Source organism: Girardinichthys multiradiatus, chromosome 9 (genome assembly GCF_021462225.1).
Source record: "Girardinichthys multiradiatus isolate DD_20200921_A chromosome 9, DD_fGirMul_XY1, whole genome shotgun sequence".
NCBI classification, from domain to species: Eukaryota; Metazoa; Chordata; class Actinopteri; order Cyprinodontiformes; family Goodeidae; genus Girardinichthys; species Girardinichthys multiradiatus.
This window is the reverse complement of record NC_061802.1, coordinates 44,315,807-44,334,738: the sequence shown is the minus strand read 5'-3', so window position 1 is coordinate 44,334,738 and position 18,932 is coordinate 44,315,807. Positions and strand designations below refer to the sequence as shown.

At 39.1% G+C, this 18,932-nt stretch overlaps 1 protein-coding gene across 2 annotated transcripts in view; it reads left to right on the top strand.

Annotated features, from left to right (window-relative positions):
* Positions 1 to 890: 890 nt before the first annotated feature.
* Positions 891 to 18,932, top strand: part of si:ch211-247n2.1 (calcium-activated potassium channel subunit beta-2) — a 34,236-nt gene continuing 16,194 nt past the window's right edge. For both annotated transcript variants that reach the window (XM_047374181.1, XM_047374178.1), the window contains exon 1: positions 891 to 987. The gene's annotated coding sequence lies outside the window, so the exon portion shown is untranslated. The remainder of the gene's footprint in view (positions 988 to 18,932) is intronic.

The following is an 18,932-nucleotide window of genomic DNA, read 5'->3' as shown; positions in this document are numbered from 1 at the left end:
CTGATCATACATGATGCAATTCAGATGTTGGAACAAATAAGAAAATATCTCTGGACTCTATCCTTCACACTACCACTGAATGCATATCCATCATTTATTCCTTCATCTCTGAATGGGGCCTTTAATCAATGTAAAAAGTTGGGATTGTGCTTTGTTAGGGATTTATATATACAGGTTGTGTTTGCATCGTTCCAGCAGCTTCAGGTGAAATATTGATTGATTAACACAGACTTCTTTAGATACCTACAGGTTAGACATTTTGTAAGTACTCATCTATGATGTTTTATGAGAGCTTTCAAAGACTGGATCACATCACTGACTGATACCCTGCACTTGGAGAGGATTCGTTACATTCTTAATGACAGACTGGAGGATTTTGAAAGAATTTGGAAACTGGTGATCTTATATATGGGAAAGACAGTTAGAGTATACTATGCAACTGGTAGCTTTACGGCACCTAGGTAGCACCTACTGGGGTGCTTAATAGGGAGGGGGATTGGGGGTTGGGTTATCCTGTTTCTGAAATTTTAAATGCAGTAATTCCATGTTGATTGTTGACATGTTACATTAATGCCTTCAATAAAGGCATTAATGTAACATGTAACAATTTATTTTTCCATCCCCATTTGCCTTTGGGACCTAAACTGGAGCTGGTATTTGGCAGTTCCAAAACACAGTTCACAGAATATTGTTAAATAACTTTTAATGATTTGAATAAGGAAGAAAAATCAGGTAGCAGGAAAAATAGTTAACCTCTGCTTTCAAATAATTGGATGTGTGTGCAGTTGTGGCCTCCTGCTTTCTGGAAGGTAAAAAAAAAGTTTCCACTTCCTCTTATTCTCCATCTGTTTGCTTATGGGATTCCAGTCCATCCTGTGGACCTGGGTGTTGGCAGCCCTCTCATTCTCTGGCCAGCTGACACAAACAGGAACAACTTTATTCTGCCCAGAAGAGCTTCAGAGAAACCATCATCCTCTGCAGCCAAGGGTTAGACTGATATTATTTATTTCCATTCAGTCCACTTCATCTTTATCCTTGACCTAACACTTTTACACTCTTCACAATGTGACACATTGTCTTGTATATTTCGATTCATTACAGTGGAGGTTGTGGCCCTTCTAAGCCATTGTTAAACTGTTAGATTATATTGTTTAACTTTCAGATTGTATAGCTGGTATGATTCTTTGGTACAATTTTGAAAGCCCATTTGTTTTCACACTTTACTCAGTTATCCCAACTACATCTCAAAAGAGCAGATTATATGAAAAGGTTTTTATAAAAATATACATGGATTTTTCATTTTCTTGACCTACTCTTTTCTTTTTTTTACTTACTTAGTGTCATGTTTATGGTTTTGCTGTGGGACGTGAGGCAGAAAGCAAACACTGAACATGTTGAAATTAACAATAATGAAGTTCACTGACAAATGATCTTATTAACCCTTTAACATCCCACCAGAAAAAAATTCTTACTTAGGAACATTGGGATATAAATAGGACCATGCAAAGAAAGAACTATAAAAATAAAATTATAAAATTATATTAATGAATTTTTCTTTCATATTCAAATATTGAAAGTGAATCTTTTGATCATCTTCAGTCTTAATCAGAATCGTAAACGTATACATTTTAAAATATTGTTTAATGCCACTTCTGCTCTAATATCAAGAAAACTACAAAGGATAATTCATAAAATCCATGATGGAATGCTAGGAGTGTTTGGGATTGCTGTGGCTTATATAGACTATTTAGAGTGATGATAATATCATTTATTTCTGTGCTATAATGCAACAAAGTACTAAAGGGGTTCTGTTTAGACTATTTTAGCTCTGCCACCTACTAGTGGATAAATATGTAATTTCATTTTGAAAGGTTATTCAAGAGGCTCAAGCTGACAAGGTGGTCACAAGTATCGATGTAATTATCAAATAAAAGCATATTAAAACAAAAGTGTTTAAATTGGTCAGTGAGGTATAGTTGGGTAATATGAAAACTGTAAAGGTGTTATGAGATGTAAATTGGAAGTTTTTAACCTTGATTCAAACCATTAATTTTAGAAAAATCTTATGCCATTAGCATTACCACAAGCAAGAATATTGACTCTTAAAATTTTAAAAGTGGTTAAAATGATCCAATTGGGCCCTAAAGTGAACATCAACTTGATTTACAGTTACTTAACAAAACAACGTTTCTAGATGTCCTCTGGATGGGCTACTTTTTTTCAAAGAGAACAGATGAAAGTTATAGGAACCTGCGTGATTTTACATCTGCATTATTTTACTTTAATTCAGCTCAAAAATACTTTATTAATCCCAGTAAGAAATTGATTGTTGATAAAACTCATATAATCTTTGGAGATGTTGTAGATGATGATGTCTGTGGGCAAGAAAGATCTCCTAAAGCACTCTGTCTTTGAGTGGGTCTAAAGAAGACTGTGACTGGAAACACTCTGCTGTTGTATGACAGTCTAATGAAAAAAATGCTCAGTGTTGTCCGTAATGTTCTTTACTTTATAAAGAATCCATCTTTGTACAGTTATCTCTAGAGGTTAGAGAGCAGTTCCCAAAACAGAGCCAGACCTCTTTATCATCTTGTTGAGGTTTATTTAAGCCCTTGGCTCTGATGCTACTACCACGACAAATGATGGCAGAAGAGATCACACTCTTCACAACAGATTTATAGAAGATCTGCAGCATCTTGCTGGAAACACTGAAAGACCGAAGCTTCCTCAAGAAGTAAAGTTTGCTCTGTTCCTTCTTCACCACCTCCACTTGTTGTCCTATGATGGAAATAGTGTTTGAGCTTAGGAAAATGTTTCATCTTTTTGAAAAACTAACAACATGAGAATTTTTATTTTTATTTAAATATGTCGAGTTTTTATTTGCTTTGCAGTTTCTCCTTGCTTTACCATTTGGTTGAAATATATACCCCTAAACCCCACTGACACTTACCATCATTCAATAATCAGTTTATGCAGCGAGGGCCAATGTGTTACTACTGCTGCTGCTGCTGCTCAGTCTAGCAGCATGGGAGGCATGCTGAAGGCTGCCAGTGCTGCTCTATTCATGATACACTTAGTATATGTTGCACATCCTGAACCGCATGATGCAATCATAATGGAATATGAAAACCTAGAGCAAGGACAGGTTTTGAAGACTTCTCCATTTCAGAGTAAGTTTAGATACATCTATTTCAGGCCAGGAATGTCATAAGTTTAGAACATGATGTGTAAACTTGTCATAGTAATAAGTTCTGCCATCTTTTGCACCTCATTAGTAACTGTGAGAATGTTGCTCTAGGAATGCTTACCTAAAGTTGCTTGAATTGCAATTTTTTATTCAGTTTGGAAAAAACCAATTTCTTAACCCAGCCTAAGGAATGAGAATAGGTTAACATGTTTTTTCTTAACTGCTGCAGTTTCTGAGATGTGTGTGCAGCAACATAGTTTTATCAATCGTTGGCAGCTTTGTGGACGTTCACTCGTTTAAAAAAAAGTTTAACCCTTAAAATTTGTGAGCAAATCAATTGTATTTGTAAATTTCTGTCAGCCTAACTTTACAGTAGCAGATAAACCCATAATAAGTATTGTTTGATGCAATGTTATGTAATGTTAGTGTTAAGTAATGCTAAGAGTGCAAGAAAAATATACAGTAATGGGTGTAAAACATTTCTAGTCTGTAATCCTTTAAATATTGGTGACCCTAGACCAGGGGTCTGCAACCTTTACAATCCAAAGGGCATACAGTATCTTCTATGGGATAATCATATTTGTGGAAAATTAAAAAGCACATATTTTCCAATCTAATGACAAGAAAAATACATCTAAAAAATATCACTGGTACCTTTTTGTCATTCTGTTGTAGAAATTCAATACAATTATTACAAAATAAGAAACAGAAAACCTGCATTTGTTATAATATCTCTCTATTTAAAAACATTAGTTTGTTTTAGCCAAAGTTACTAAGAGTCATAACAGAAGGTCCGAAGAGCCACTTGTGGCTCCGGAGCTACAGTTTGCAGACCCCTGTCCTAGATGCTTTTAGTTTTATTTCTTAAATATTATTTTTTATTTTAGGTTAGCTGTAACTATGGTTATTCTGTATCTATTTTCTGGTGCCTTTTTGAACAACAGCAACATGCTTAAATGATGCTTTCCCTTTTCTAAATGTAGTTTGCTTGTTTTTCAGGCTGATATTTGGTTTTAGTACAGGATAGCATTTAGGTCTTTCTTGTTTCCACTGTTTTTGTGTAATCTCAATGTTCAAATGAGCGTACCATGGCTACTATTCTGCAGCTCTTCTGCCAACTGAATTACTTGTACTAGAATGACTCTTCAGCAATCTGGATTATTTTATTAATGCTGCATCGCTAGGAGGAGACAGCAAGTCTGATCACGACTATTAACACCAGCTGTCCCTACCGCTCTATTGCTCATTCTAACAATCACAACAGAAGTGACAGTCTGACACTCACTGTCCTTCACCTCCCTTTCTCTTCTTCTCTATTTTTAATTTCTCACCACATTTACATTTTCCTACAAACTGAGGAAACAAAAATAATGAACTTAAGACTCGATGTGTCTTTTAGCTTTGATTTAAGGTCTCCTCTGACCTATTTCTTCTTTTGTACCACAACAAATATATAAATGGAACAGGAAAAAAATACACCCCTACTATGTAAGGAATATGATGTTGTGAGAAGTAAACACCTCTTTGCAAAAGCAGTGGGACGTTGTTAGGTATTATTTAGTCAACTCAGAGGCAAGAACGATACAGTCAGAGTTACTTGCAGCAAGGGTAGCCCACTTTGCAGTGCAACTACAAAGTTTTGACACCCTATCTCTTTATTTATATACACAATTCAACAGACAGTTCAGACAGAGTGTATGTGTGTGAGACAGAAAGGAGGCTGGTTCTCACAAAGATAACAATAATTCACACACACAGGGAGGAAGGCATAGTGCAGGTGCCTTGCAACACAAAGTTTTTACATGAGTGATAACAAGTTTTCGCACCCATCCAACAGACGTGTGGAGAAGATGTGACTATGTTTCATTAGTATCTACCTTGCTTGTTTGCTTTTTGGAAATATGCCAAAATGGTATTCTGCAAAGTTTTGAAGAAACACACTGAGGGCTAAAGGAAGGTGTAAATATACTTGAACCAAGCAGGATTAGTCACGATTCCTGATGAAATCATAAAAATAAAAGAATAATACTTAATGAAAATAGTGAAACATAATAAAGGAATTTAAAAATCTGCCCTGTTTATGTCATCATTGTACTTTTTCTCATTTCACTTAAGCAACAACTTCTTTCGATTTTCTACTGTAAGGTCATTTTATGAAATACAATGTATGAGTACACTCAGGCTTTCGATGTGATTTATTTACAACATGTCATCATAATCGTCCCCTTCATTTTCGTGCATTTCTACCTGGTTCAGTGTTGCATATGCCACCGTGACTGACTGAGTTACTATTCTTTGTACCATGCATTTGCAACATGGGATAATACATATTGACAGGAGACACAGAAGGCCCATGCATGCTATTACTGCAACTAAGAGAACCTTAAACAGATTTATCCATCCCCCTGTGAGCATCCAATCTAACCAAGAAGAGTTAGGATCTGGGTGGTCATGTGCCATGACATTTTGCAGATTCCGTAGGTTGTTTAATGCTCCCGTTATGTTTGCAGAGTGTATATTATCTGGGATATATGTGCAACAGGTGTTATTCAATAGAACACAAACGTCCCCCGTTGATGCTGTTAGAATATCCAAAGCCATGCGGTTCTGAATTATCATGGCTCGCATAGCGCTCATTTCTGTGTTTTGACCCTCTTCTTCTATTATGGAGTTATTTAGAAACAATCCAAATCGATAACTTAAAGTTTCCACGCGCAGCATTAATTTGCCCACACCTAACCAGTGTAAGAGAGATAATAATGTTTTATCATCTTTAGACCAAAGTTTAAAATCATCTGGGACATTTGTTCCCCAAATGGGGTCATGTGGTTTAACATCTATTTCCCTTTTTGATCTCCTATGTGGTATAACTATAGTCTGCTTACTAAGTACCACAGTGTGATCTGATGTGAAATCTGGGGCACATACACCATACCAGCTGGGTGGAAGTACATAAGCGTTATTACCACATAACCCTTCTATCCAGTATGTGCCGTTTCCGGGATTATTCCTGTAAGTGTAGAAGTGGTTACATTTCGTAGTATTTCCTACAAAATGAGTATGATTCCCTGTAATATTTTGTCTTATGCAGTGTCGATGGTTTCCGGGGTCTGTTACATATGCTTTGAATGGTTCTGATTTCCCTGTAATGTTGAGAGGTTGCCATTGTTTTCTGTTGCAAGTGCAGTTTTCTGGGTCACAACTGTAATTTAATCTCTGGTTACTGAAAGATTGGTCTGGCATAAAAAATTACTTTTTATTTGTATATCCTATCAGGCCCATTGATATGGCGCAACTTGTCTCGGTGAGGTTCATAGCTTTGACATATATAGTGGGGCCTTGGGAATGCACAGGCATTATAGAACACACACAACAATCAGTTTTATTTTGAGTTTTAGCTGTGTCATACACATAACAATACCAGTAATTTTGCAGAAATGGGTGCGTCATGTCCTTCCGTCAGTGTTCTGAGATGGGTCCCGTCTGATGTCCATCTCTTCTGGTTCGGTATCACCTCCTGTGGATCTTGCTTTAGACAGAGAAAGAGTCCTGCTACCAGAATTAAGCTCAGGCTTATCAGTCCTGTCCACATGTTACAGAGAGCCATTTTATAATTGGGCGCAGATCAGCTGTTTTCTTCACCGGTTTGAGACGCTGGGCCATATGGGTCCTCCAACTCCTTTGAACCCGGACTTCCTTCTGCTTACCCCGTCGGTTGGTTTGGCTCCTGTAACGGCAAAACTGGCTTACAGTAGGGGGTGCTCCAATCCTTCCTGTGGAGTGTCTTAATCAGGACCAGGTCTCCAGGCCTCAGGTCATTCTGTGGGATAGGAGCAGAGATTATCGGCAGACCACTGGACATTTGTTCTTCTTTTGTCTGCAACATTTTATTCATCCACTCAGCTAATGAAGTTTCCTGTTGTGCTTTCTCTATGTCATTCATATCAGAAGGCAGAGGAATGTACTATTTCAAATGGAGTGAGGCCAGATTGATTTGGAGTTATTCTCATCCATAGTTTGACCAGAGACAGAGTCTGGCCACGGTCTGCCTGTCTCCTCAACTGTTTTTCTCAGTCTGTTTTTTATTGTTCCATTTGTTCGTTCAACCAGCCCAGCAGATTGTGGGTGGTAAGAACAATGATTTTTTAACTGAAACCCTAATGCTTTAGAGCACAGTTCTATTACATTATTTACAAAATGAGTCCCATTATCTGATCTTATGATTTGTGGGATACCATATGTAGGGAAGAAACGTGTCACTAAACTTTTTGACACCGTGAACGCATCACAGTGTTTTGCAGGGTATATTTCAACCCACTTTGAAAATGCATCTATAACCACTAAACAATATTTCTTTCCCCCTGACCATGATAACTATGAAATCCATGTGTATCGTGTGAAAGGGATGAATTGCTGCTGGGAACTGGCCTCTTTTGGGTCTCATGTTCCCCTGTGGATTATGTTTGATTAGTCAGAAAAATTTAAAGCGTAGAATTGATGTTTCACCAGATGTGACATATTTCTCTGTGACACGTGGCATTTGCCATGAGTCACCACCGCCGCCGTTTTATATAGATTTTTTGGTAAAACGGGTTTGTTTTCTATGTGGTATATATCATCTTTTTTCTCAGCTCTTCTTTTCAGCCAGGCCTTTATTTCAGTACTGGGTGCTGTTTGTTGCGCATCTTTCAGTACTGACATGTCTATAAATAGCAGGCCAGTCATTTTTAGTGTTAGGGGTTCTGTTGCAGCTTTCTTTGCAGTTATGTCAGCAAAAGTATTCCCCTTTGTTTCCATGCTAGAATCTGTTTGGTGAGCCTTACATTTACAGAGTGCTATTTTACCAGGTAGCTGTATTGCTGATAATAATCTTTTCAAAAGATTAAAATGTGTTAACTCTGTTCCTGATGATGTTTTAAAACCTCTATTCTGCCAGATTTTAGCATGGTGATGTACTGATCCAAAAACGTATTGGCTGTCTGTGTATATAGTAAGTATCTGTCCCTCATGTAGTTCACATGCTCTCACTACAGCATACAACTCTGCAGTCTGGGCTGAGCATGTTTTGGGCAAGGATTTAGCTTCTATCATGCTGTCAATGGTTGTCACTGCGTAACCAACTCTATTTTTCCCATATTCATCTTGTGATGCGGGCCCATCTACAAACACAGTTTGTGAGTTAGGCAGTGGCGTTTGGGAAATGTCCTGTCTGGGTTTGGTGTCCTCTTCTACTTTTGCTTTACATGAATGTGGCTGTCCGTCCTCTGCCGTAGGTATTAAGGTACTTGGGTTTAACGGGCCACATCTTTGCAAGGTGATATTTGGTTGTGAGAGTAGTAGAGAAGTTAATGCAATATGTCTTGCATGTGTCAAAAAGGGAAGTGAGGTCTGTAGTAAAACAAGTGAAACAGAATGGGGAACGTTTAACGTCAGCGGGTGGCATAGAACTATTTCAGCTGTTTGCTTCACTGCTTCAGCGGCAGCAGAGCATGCTTGTAAACACGCAGGAAAAGCCCCGGCCACCGCGTCGTTTCTTTGAGTAAAAGGCTAGGGGTCTATCTTTAGACCCAAAGGGTTGTGTCAGTACAGCTTTCATATAGCCCTGACATGAGTCCACGCACAGCGTGAATGGTTGGCTGTAGTCTGGTAAGGCTAATGTAACTGGTTTGCAATAAGTTCTTTAAGTTAATAAATGCTTTTTCCCCCTCTTCTGTCCAAATAATTTTGTCCCTTAATGTCATGTTTATTCCATAAATCATTGATTGTAATGGTTGCACTATGGCTGCATAGTCGGGCAGCCACTCTGCAGAAATTACAAAGTCCTAAAAAGGACATCATTTGCCGTTTTGGGGCTTCCTGTATGGCTGTTTTTCTGCTATTCAGCAGGGAGCGTCCATTCTGTGACAGTGTGTGCCCTAAATAAACCACTTCATTTTTACAAAACTGCAGCTTGTCTCTTGAAGCCTTGTGGCCTGTTTGGTGTAGGTGCTTTAACACAGTAATTGTGGCCTCTTCACAGTGTTTTTCTGTGTCTGATGCTACTAAAATGTCATCCACATATAGCAGAACTTGACTGTGTTCTGGTATTATGCAGGTGCTCATTGAGTACCTTAATGCTTGTGTATATACATGTGGGCTTTCACTGAAACCTTGTGGAAGCCTAGTATAGGTGTATTTCTTTCCTTTACACTGAAAACCAAACAAATGCTGTGATTCTTCATGCAGTGGTACTGTGAAGAAAGCATTACTAAGATCTATTACTGAGAAATACTTTTTATCTGGGGTCAGTGAATGCAGCAATGTGTGCGGATTTGAAACATCTGGAGCTGCATGCTGTACAATATCATTTATTTGTCGGAGATCATGGACCATTCTCAACTTTCCGGTGCTGGCTTTCTGCACTGGAAAAATAGGTGTGTTACACGTAGCTTCAGGGGCTTCTCTTAATATTCCTGATTTTAACATGTCCTGTATTACTGGCTTAATACCTTCCTCGGCTTCTGGCTTTAAGGGGTATTGACGGACTAATGGCCTTTTTTCAGATATTAATTTAACCTTGTATGGTGGGAACCCCTTTATTAGCCCTACATCAGTTGATGATTGGGACCACAGTTCAGGTGGGACAGCTTTCAAGGCAGAGTGTTTTAGATTTTGTTTTTCTTCAGCCAGACACTGTAGCTTTCAGTCAGCTTCATCCATATGCGTTTTTGGATGTACTCTGATCACCCACCCTAGAGTGAGTCTCCAGATCCCTGTATTATGATCTATTTTCCAGTCAGAGTCTGTTGATGCCTCATATCTCCCTCTCTCAGCTCTTTGTAGAAAATGTTCTGAATTCTTCCATTGACCCCCTACAGGTTTAGTCAGTGATAGATGAGGGGTGTGGTCTTTAAACAGTTGTAGTTGTTTTTCCGACAGTAGGACTGAGGCAGAGGATTTCCCTGTTTTGGGGTCAACATACAGATGCTGTATGGTAACGGTTTGATTATTATCTCTATGAAAAACAGTGTCATATTGATAATCTGGCCCTGGAGTGTTTTTGTAACTCATAGTCACATGGAGTTCAGTGTCTGGCATGTACTGAGTTTGTTGAAAAATTTGTTTTTCTCTTGTTTTTCTTAGCAGCTCTCTAGCTGTTGGGGATGGTCCTAGATCTAGAGACCAGTAATAGTGTGGTTGTGAGGACCCGTGCACAACTAGGGCTCCCTCCTCAACAATAGCTTTCATGCCTGTTTCTGTAGACACGATGTTTATGTGTAACTTCTGCATAATGTCTCTCCCTAGCAGATTTACTGGACATTTCTGACTGATTAGAACGGGAGCCTGGCATGTGGATCCTGTTTCAGGCTCTTTTATGATCATCGGTGTGCTTAGATAATGGACCTCTGATGTACCGGCTGCAGATCTAACATGTACTGCAGTGTTAGAATATTTTACTCCAGGTGGGGGTTCAGTTAATACTGTCCTACATGCCCCCGTGTCACACAAGCAGTTGTACACTTTTTCATTTATTATTATGTTCTTGTAGGGTAAATCTTGTGATTTGCTTAACGCTATCAATTCTAAGGCTGCTTGTATATCAACTTCTTCCATATCAGAGTTATCTTCTTCCCCTGCAGAGGGCTGAGGCTGTAATTGTCAATTTTGGTTGGAGTTGGGGTTGTATACCGGTTTCTCCTGACAATCTCTTGCAAAATGTCCTTGCTTGTTGCAAAGCCAACAGTTCTCATCTCTTGCTCTGGAGCTTTGTAAGTTTATTTTGCATCCTCTTGCGTAATGCCCTGTTTTGCCACATCTCTGACACACAATGCTTTGTGTGTTTTTGAAATCTCCCCCTCCTCTGCTCCCTCCGCCTCTAAATCTTCCCCTCCCCCTTGACGAGTGTGTTGCAATGTTATTAAACCATCTTGCATTGTGAATGTGTCTGTTTTCCTGTGTTGTTGCATTTTGTGTGCATGGTCTGCATATTCCAACGCCTGGGTGACAGTGCCTGTATTCTGGTGTACCCAATGTTTATCTATGTACCGTCTGAGCTCAGGTTTTAATCCTTGCAAAAACGCTCTCTTCAGCTGCTGTTGATATGCCCCGCCTTCTACCTCATTGTATGGTATAGCAGAGTTTGCTCTGAAAACACGTCTCATTATATCCCAAAAATCTTGTGGGTCTTCCTCATCTTTCTGTTTACATTGTGAGATTTTGCCGTAATCTGCTGTCTGTGTGTATTCTGTTCTGATTCGGTCATAAAGGATGCGTAAGGCATCTCTTAAATCCGCTGAATTGTGCACCATTGAATTTCCCTGGGCATCATTTCCAGTGAAATCTCCGGCTGCTCTACACCAGCGATGGCCAAAGAGCTGAGAAAGACAATGGTGCATTTCTCTGCCATTAAGATGGAAACTTCCTCTGAGTTTTGTGATGGCTGCTAAAAATTCCGGTACACCTTCCTGTATGTTTGGGATACCTTTTAAAGCGGCAGTTCTGTCTTCCTGTGTCCATGGCCTATATACTAGAATGGTTGGCGGCTGTGGATTATCAGCGTTACCTATGTTTGGATTGGCCACTTCTACAAGAGGAAATGTGTCTTCCTCTATTTTTTTTTTCTTCAGATGGATGAAATTTCTGTTTGTGAGCCTTTAAGGCTTCATTTGGGTATAAGCCGGGGTCAGTAGGGGTTTTAACATTTTTTTTACTCCTAGTTTGTACGCCTGTGCTCCCCCAGAAATTAGGAGACCAGGAGCTCTGTTCTTCTGTTTTAAAAGGGTTGCTTGATTTATCTGGCTTTTTGTAGGGGATTTGAGGAGGTGCTGCTGCGCCTTCTTCCTCCTCCTCCTCATGCTGTATCACTGCCTGTGCAGCAGGCGGCTGCTCTCCTGGAGGCTGCCGCCTTTGCTGTCTGAAGGCAGCTGCAGTTTCCTCCTCTTGCCGCACCATAACTGCGGCTGTTAACTTTTCTTTTCGCTTCTCCCTCTTATCCTGCCTCTGTATGTCTCTCAGCTTGCTCTGTTCCAACCATTTTTCTGACAGTTTATATTCAACCTTCCTTTGTTCTGTCTTTTGTCTCTTTTTAGTTTTCATTATTTCTAATTTTAGATCCCCTTGTAATTTTAAGACAGCCTTTGTTTCTAATTTGCCCAAAAACCCATGTTTTTTATTCCACCTATGGCAGATCATGCCTGCTCCTTCCACATAATTCTCCATAAATTTTACATCTCCCTCCAAATTATTTTTCTGTTTACTTTGTTTTTTGTGCCTTGCAACACAAAGTTTTTACATGAGTGATAACAAGTTTTCGCACCCATCCAACAGACGTGTGGAGAAGATGTGACTATGTTATTAGTATCTACCTTGCTTGTTTGCTTTTTGGAAATATGCCAAAATGGTATTCTGCAAAGTTTTGAAGAAACACACTGAGGGCTAAAGGAAGGTGTAAATATACATGAACCAAGCAGGATTAGTCACGCTTCCTGATGCCAAAGCCGCACTTCAGTATCGATTCCAGTTTAAGCTTCAATATGCGCCACAAATCCATGTGACACAGGTATACATATATACCAGCATATTTGTTGGAATAAATAACCGGCCTGTTATTATTGGACATTAGATAGAAAGGGACGAAGGGACATTGTGCCACATTAGCATGAAAAAGCCATGCTGTAGTTGTTTTTTTGTTTCTCTAAGCTGCACCTGACCATTGCCTGTGTTAATTACATTGTGTACACTAATTTCATTCGGTCTTATAATTCAGCTAATAATGACTAAGAACGATGATCACTTTTAGACAAATTCATAAGATTTGTAGCCATAAATGACAGAGTTTATGCTGTTAGGTCTCTACTGAGAGGGCTCCTCTGGGAGACCCTGCGATGTTTGTTGTAAGCATGTGTTGCTTCATGTAATTAATCAGTTAGAATTGTAATAGAATCCAAAAGCTTTAATTCAGTTTCTCTGCTGAACATTTCACAATGTGCCCAGGCAGTTCCCCAGTGTCTATTCCAAGACCAGCAAGTGTTAAGCTTATTTTAAGTATTTCAGTATTAATGTTCTCCTCACTCTGTCTACATGTTCATTCTGTAGTATTTTGGCTGCAACTCTCCTCCTTTTGTGTTCTCCAAAACTCATTACTAGGCCCGCTAGAGTAACTTGGGCTAGTGAAGTCAGAATGTGATTGGCTGATCAAAACGTTTATCAGAATTCACACGGAAGACTGAGGTATGCAGACGAAGAAGCACAAACTGCCTGGTGACCGGAAAAACGACGTTCAGAGATTGTAAGATTAGATTATTCTATCCATCAATTGTCTGTTCCCACTTATCCTTGCAGTGTCATAGGGTCCAGTGGTCATTGTAAACACTGGACAGGTCTGGTTTTGTTTTTTTATTTTAAATAGATAGTGACATAAAAATCATATTTTTAACTATTTCTTTTTTTTTTTACAATTATGTATTTACCTGTTTATTTGTAGATTTTTCTACTGGTATAACTTAAGGCCTTATCTGAATATCTTGAAGGCCCTGACTGCAGATAGCACATGTTGGAATGCTATAGAGGTCAAGTACAGAGATCTTGGACTATTTCATTTGTTCTCAAATGTTGAAATATTAATGTATGAAGCTGAAAGCTGAACGATCTAATTCAGGGTCCGCACCTCAAAAACCAAGATGGGTGCTTGATGTATAAGCATGGTCAAAGTTGCAGTAGTGGGTGGGATGTATTAGACAGCAAGTGACACATTTGTTTTTACATTGTATCCTTAAAGTTGATTTGTTTTAAGCAGGAAAAAATTGGCAAGGGTAAGAAATTGACTGTCTGCTAACAACCAGACAGTCGGAGCAAGTCCAAATGCTTCCTACGTCCAAAGTCTGTGCCAGAGGTAAAGGAGTATAATCCTAAACTATCTATCAGACCAAATAAAGAATTTCAGTAGAATAAATCCTGGCTGTGCAAGGCATCTAGTCAGTTCTTAGGGCATTAAGCAAATATTACTCTTGCTATTTTTAACTGATTTCAAAAACCTGAACTTAAAATAAAACTAATTTAAATAAGTCCTCATGACATCACATGTTAATCACAAAATGTATTGAAATAAAGTAGTGCAGAGAGGTCATACAGTATCAAAGCTAATTTGGCCATAACATTCATTTTAGGTGGTGGGGGGGTTGGAGGGTTTGAGATTTATGTCTCTCTATGTTAAAAATGTTGTAAGACCATAAATCTGTTTTCTCTCAAACACAATTAGGTTTAAGACGTGATTTAAAGTTAGGTTACCGAAAGGGTATCCAAGAAAAGCGTTATGTGAGCATAGGTTTCCATGTAATGGCATGCATATATGCCAGCAAGCCCAAACATCTCACAGAGAGCAGCAGCACCTGTGCCAGCACCACACCACCTGCCAGTCCTGCCTTCCAGGAAGGCGAGCAGTCAATGCGTCAGACAAGCATGTTATGACCTGCTCCCGCATGTATCTATATAGGCATCAAGTGATGAACTAAGGCAGTATTTGAAGTGCTTTGTGGCAGTGTGCATTATCCTGCCAAAAGAGACCTTAGCCATTAGGGAATACCATTTCCATTAAAGGTTGTGTCCTGCAACACTGCTTGGGTAGATGGCTTAAAGTGTCAACCACATGGATGGCAGGACACAAGGTTTCCCAGCAGAGCATTGCCCAACACATCACATTGACTCCAATAGCTCCAAATTGCATCTGGTGCCATCTGTTTGCCCGGTAAGTGACTCACCCACATGGCAATCCATGTGAAGAATCTTTCATTGTTTCATGACCCAATACTGATGGTCATAAGCCGAATGTGGGTGGCTTATTTGGTGGACACGAGTCAGCATAGACACCCTGAGTGGTCTGCAACTATGCACCCCCATTTGCAGATACTGCAGGGCCTTGTGTATTTTGATACCTTTCTAGCATAAACCCACATAAACTTCTTCAGCAATTTCAGCTACAGTAGCTTGTCTGTTAGATCAAACATCTTGGGCCAGCCTTTCTGGGTAGGCGTAATGCCTACCAAAGTTTTCCAAAGTTCATTCTGTGGACAAGAGCTGCAGTTTTGGTTGATGCCCTGACCCAGTCATCTAACCACCACAGTTAGGCCCTTATCAAAGACATGTTATTTTATGAAATATATATAGGATACAAACAGATCGGAGACCAGGAGAAAAGTCTCATCTTGAGATTATTCCTTTTTCCATTAATTTAAAACAGGAATAGTGTTCCTTTTTCTAGTAACAGACTTATTTCTACACACGTGGACAACATTTTCCAACATGCTTCAGCAGAATTATTTAAAAAAATAAACTCATGAAACAGGCCTGGACAACAATGATGGTACCCATGAAAATAATGTGACCAGAGGGACATGTTAAATCAAAGTGTGTCCATTAATTAGCATCACAGGTGTCACCATTCTTGTAATTAGTCAGTGGGTCTATATATAGGGCTACAGGTAGTCACTGTGCTGTTTGGTGACATGGTGTGTACCACACTCAACATGGACCAGAGGAAGCGAAGGAAAGAGTTGTCTCAGGAGATTAGAAAGAAAATTATAGACAAGCATGTTAAAGGTAAAGGTTATAAGACCATCTTCAAGTAGCTTCATGTTCCTGTGACTACAGTTTCACATATTATTCAGAAATTTAAAATCAATTTAAGACGGATAATACGAACGTTAACAAAAGAGCCCAGAAAAACTTCTAAAGAGATTAAAGGTGAACTTCAAATTGAAGGAACATCAGTGTCAGATCGTACCATCCAACGTTGTTTGTGGCAATGTGGACTTTATGGGAGACGACAAAGGAGACCATTGTTGAAAACAAATCAGAAAAAAGCCAGACTGGAATTTACCAAACTACATGTTGAAAAGCCACAAAGCTTCTAGGAGAATGTCCTTTGGACAGATGAGACAAAAATTTAACTTTTTGGCAAGGCACATCAGCTCTATGCTTGCAGACGTAAAAATGAAGCATATGAAGAAAAGAACACTGTTCCTGCTGTGAAACATGGAGGAGGCTCTGTTATGTTCTGGGGCTGCTTTGCTGCATCTGGCACAGGGTGTCTTGAATCTGTGCAGGTATAATGAAATCTCAAGACTATCAAGGGATTCTAGAGAGAAATGTGCTGCCCAGTGTCAGAAAGCTTGGTGTCAGTCGCAGGTCATGGGTCTTGCAACAGGATAATGACCCAAAACACACAGCTAAAAACACCAGGAATGGCTAAGAGGAAAACATTGGACTATTCTGAAGTAGCCTTCTATGAGCCCTGACCTAAATCCTATTAAGCATCTTTGGAAGGAGCTGAAACATGCCGTCTGGAAAAGGCACCCTTCAAACCTGAGACAACTGGAGCAGTTTGCTCATGAGGAGTGGTCCAGAATACCTGCTGAGAGGTGCAGAAGTCTCATTGACACTTATAAGAATTGTTTGATTGCAGTGATTGCCTCAAAAGGTTGTGCAACAAAATATTAAGTCAAGGGTACCATCATTTCTGTCCAGGCCTGTTTCATGAGTTTTTTTTTTTTTTTATAATTCTGTTGAAGCATGTTTGAAAAGCAATGTCTGACTTTCATTTGTTCACTTTCATAGAATTTTTATTCATTATTACCTTTGTCAGATTCAAGTTATTTCTGTGACCATTTTGGGTTTTTCTTTCATTAACCGAGGGGTACCAACAATTTTGTCCACGTGTGTATGTAAAAGAAGGAAGGTTAAAGGAAGTTAACTGGCAAAAAAACTAACTAAAACTCAACTTCTGTTCACTCTTAACAAGCTCATATGAATTACTTCTTCTACTTAAACTCATCTACTTCCTTTATCTCTGCTCCTTTTCAGCTTTAACTTTCTTTTTCTCATTTACATGTCATCTGTCATGCTTCTCCTACATGAGTACAGCTTCAGTTCTTCATGATCTCTTCCAACTACTCCCTATTTTTGGTAAATATCAAAATGTTATCTGCAAAACATCATAGTCCATCTGGACTGTTGTCAGAACGTATCTGTTAATCTGTTAATATCATGACTTCTGGTGATGTCTTGCTAAAGGAAACAGCATAAATGTGGAGTTCCAATAGGCAAGGCTAATGGAACTTGCGGGTATTCTTGGGGAGTTCAAGACAATAAGAAGAGAAACCAAGATGGACTCACAGACTAAAGCCTTGCTGGAGAGAGTGGAACACTCTGTTGAGGACTTAAAAGCTCAAATTGTGCAACATGACGGGAGACTAAGTTAGGTGAAAAAGAGGATCGGCAAAAAACAAGATGAGTCCTTGTTGAATGAATGTGCACTCCCTTACCTACTCCGCCAAGAAAAACCTCTTAACAAGCGATTCGAGTACCTGAAGAACAGACCTAGGCATAACAATGTACTGGAAGGCAGCAAGGGCCAGGACATTATTGGCTTTTTCAAAGATTTTATATTAGAGGTCCTGCATCAAGCACCAGAGACAAATAAAAGTTTAATGACCACTGGTACCTAGACCCAAAGAAACAGGTCCTCTCTAATGTCCATAATCTTTAAGTTTCTTGATTATTTAGCTAAAGATGCTGTAGTCTGCCTGTCCTGGAGCCAGAAATGTATTACCATCCAAAGCAAACCAATATACTCCCGCCATGACTTCTCTCCTGAACTACACATTTAATTCAATTCAATTCAGTTTATTTATATAGAGCCATTTCACAACACATGTTGTCTCAAGGCACTTTGCAAAATCAATTCAATCGAATCATACAGATTTCAAGTCATTCCAATTAATCCCAACTATCAAACTGTTCAGTCAAATTTGGCTTATTATTCAAATTTTAATGATCATTTTTGGCCTTTCATGGCCTTGTAGCATTCACACCTCCCGGATGTGCATATAGAGACAGCGGACAGTCACTTGCATTGATTTTGTAGCAATCCCTGCAATGCTGATGGACTCTGGACCTAAGCTTTAGGAAATGGGAATCTTGGTAAAAATAGATGAAAGGGATCAACTGGAGAAGGAATGGAATTGATGGTTAGAGAAAGGAACAGAAATAAGAGATGTTATACTTTACCTCTCTGACTGCACTGCCCTATTCAAAGGATCTTAAGAGGTGCCAAAAGTTTGGTCCGATGCTTTTATAACTGTTATATATATATAAAAAAAAGGAAGGGAAAGACACTACACTATATTGCCAACAAAGTACAGAAATATGTAATCAAAATTAGGTCATCCAAATTAAACAGGGTTTGTCAGCGGGCACCATGGTGCAAACAGTAATTGGAGGGCAGTGAATCTACAGTCAGTTGCCATGTCCTTGAAACCAACTCTTTTTTCCCCCTCAGTTTAGATGCTGAGAAAGCATTTGACAGGGTGGACTGGGTGTATTTACAACAAACTCTGATTAATATGGGCTTTAAGGAAAAAAATTTTCAATTTATTTTATTAATTTACCATGAAGGGATTTTTTTTTACTCAAAAGAGGGACAAGACAGAGAGGTACTTTATTTCCAGTCTTGTTTGTTTTTAGCCCGGAACCCCGGGCAACAGCTATTAGGCAAAATCCAGGAATACATGGGATAAGGGAGGAGGGGTTAAAGAGCACAAAATAGCACTATTTGCTGATGACATATTACTTTTTATGCAGAAGCCAATAGTGATTCCAAGCACCCCATGAGTGCACTGTTGGCCTACTCAACTTAATAAGATGGTATCCTTCCATCAGTATAAACAGAGATTCAGATAAATGGGGATTATTAACGCCTAACCCTGCACAA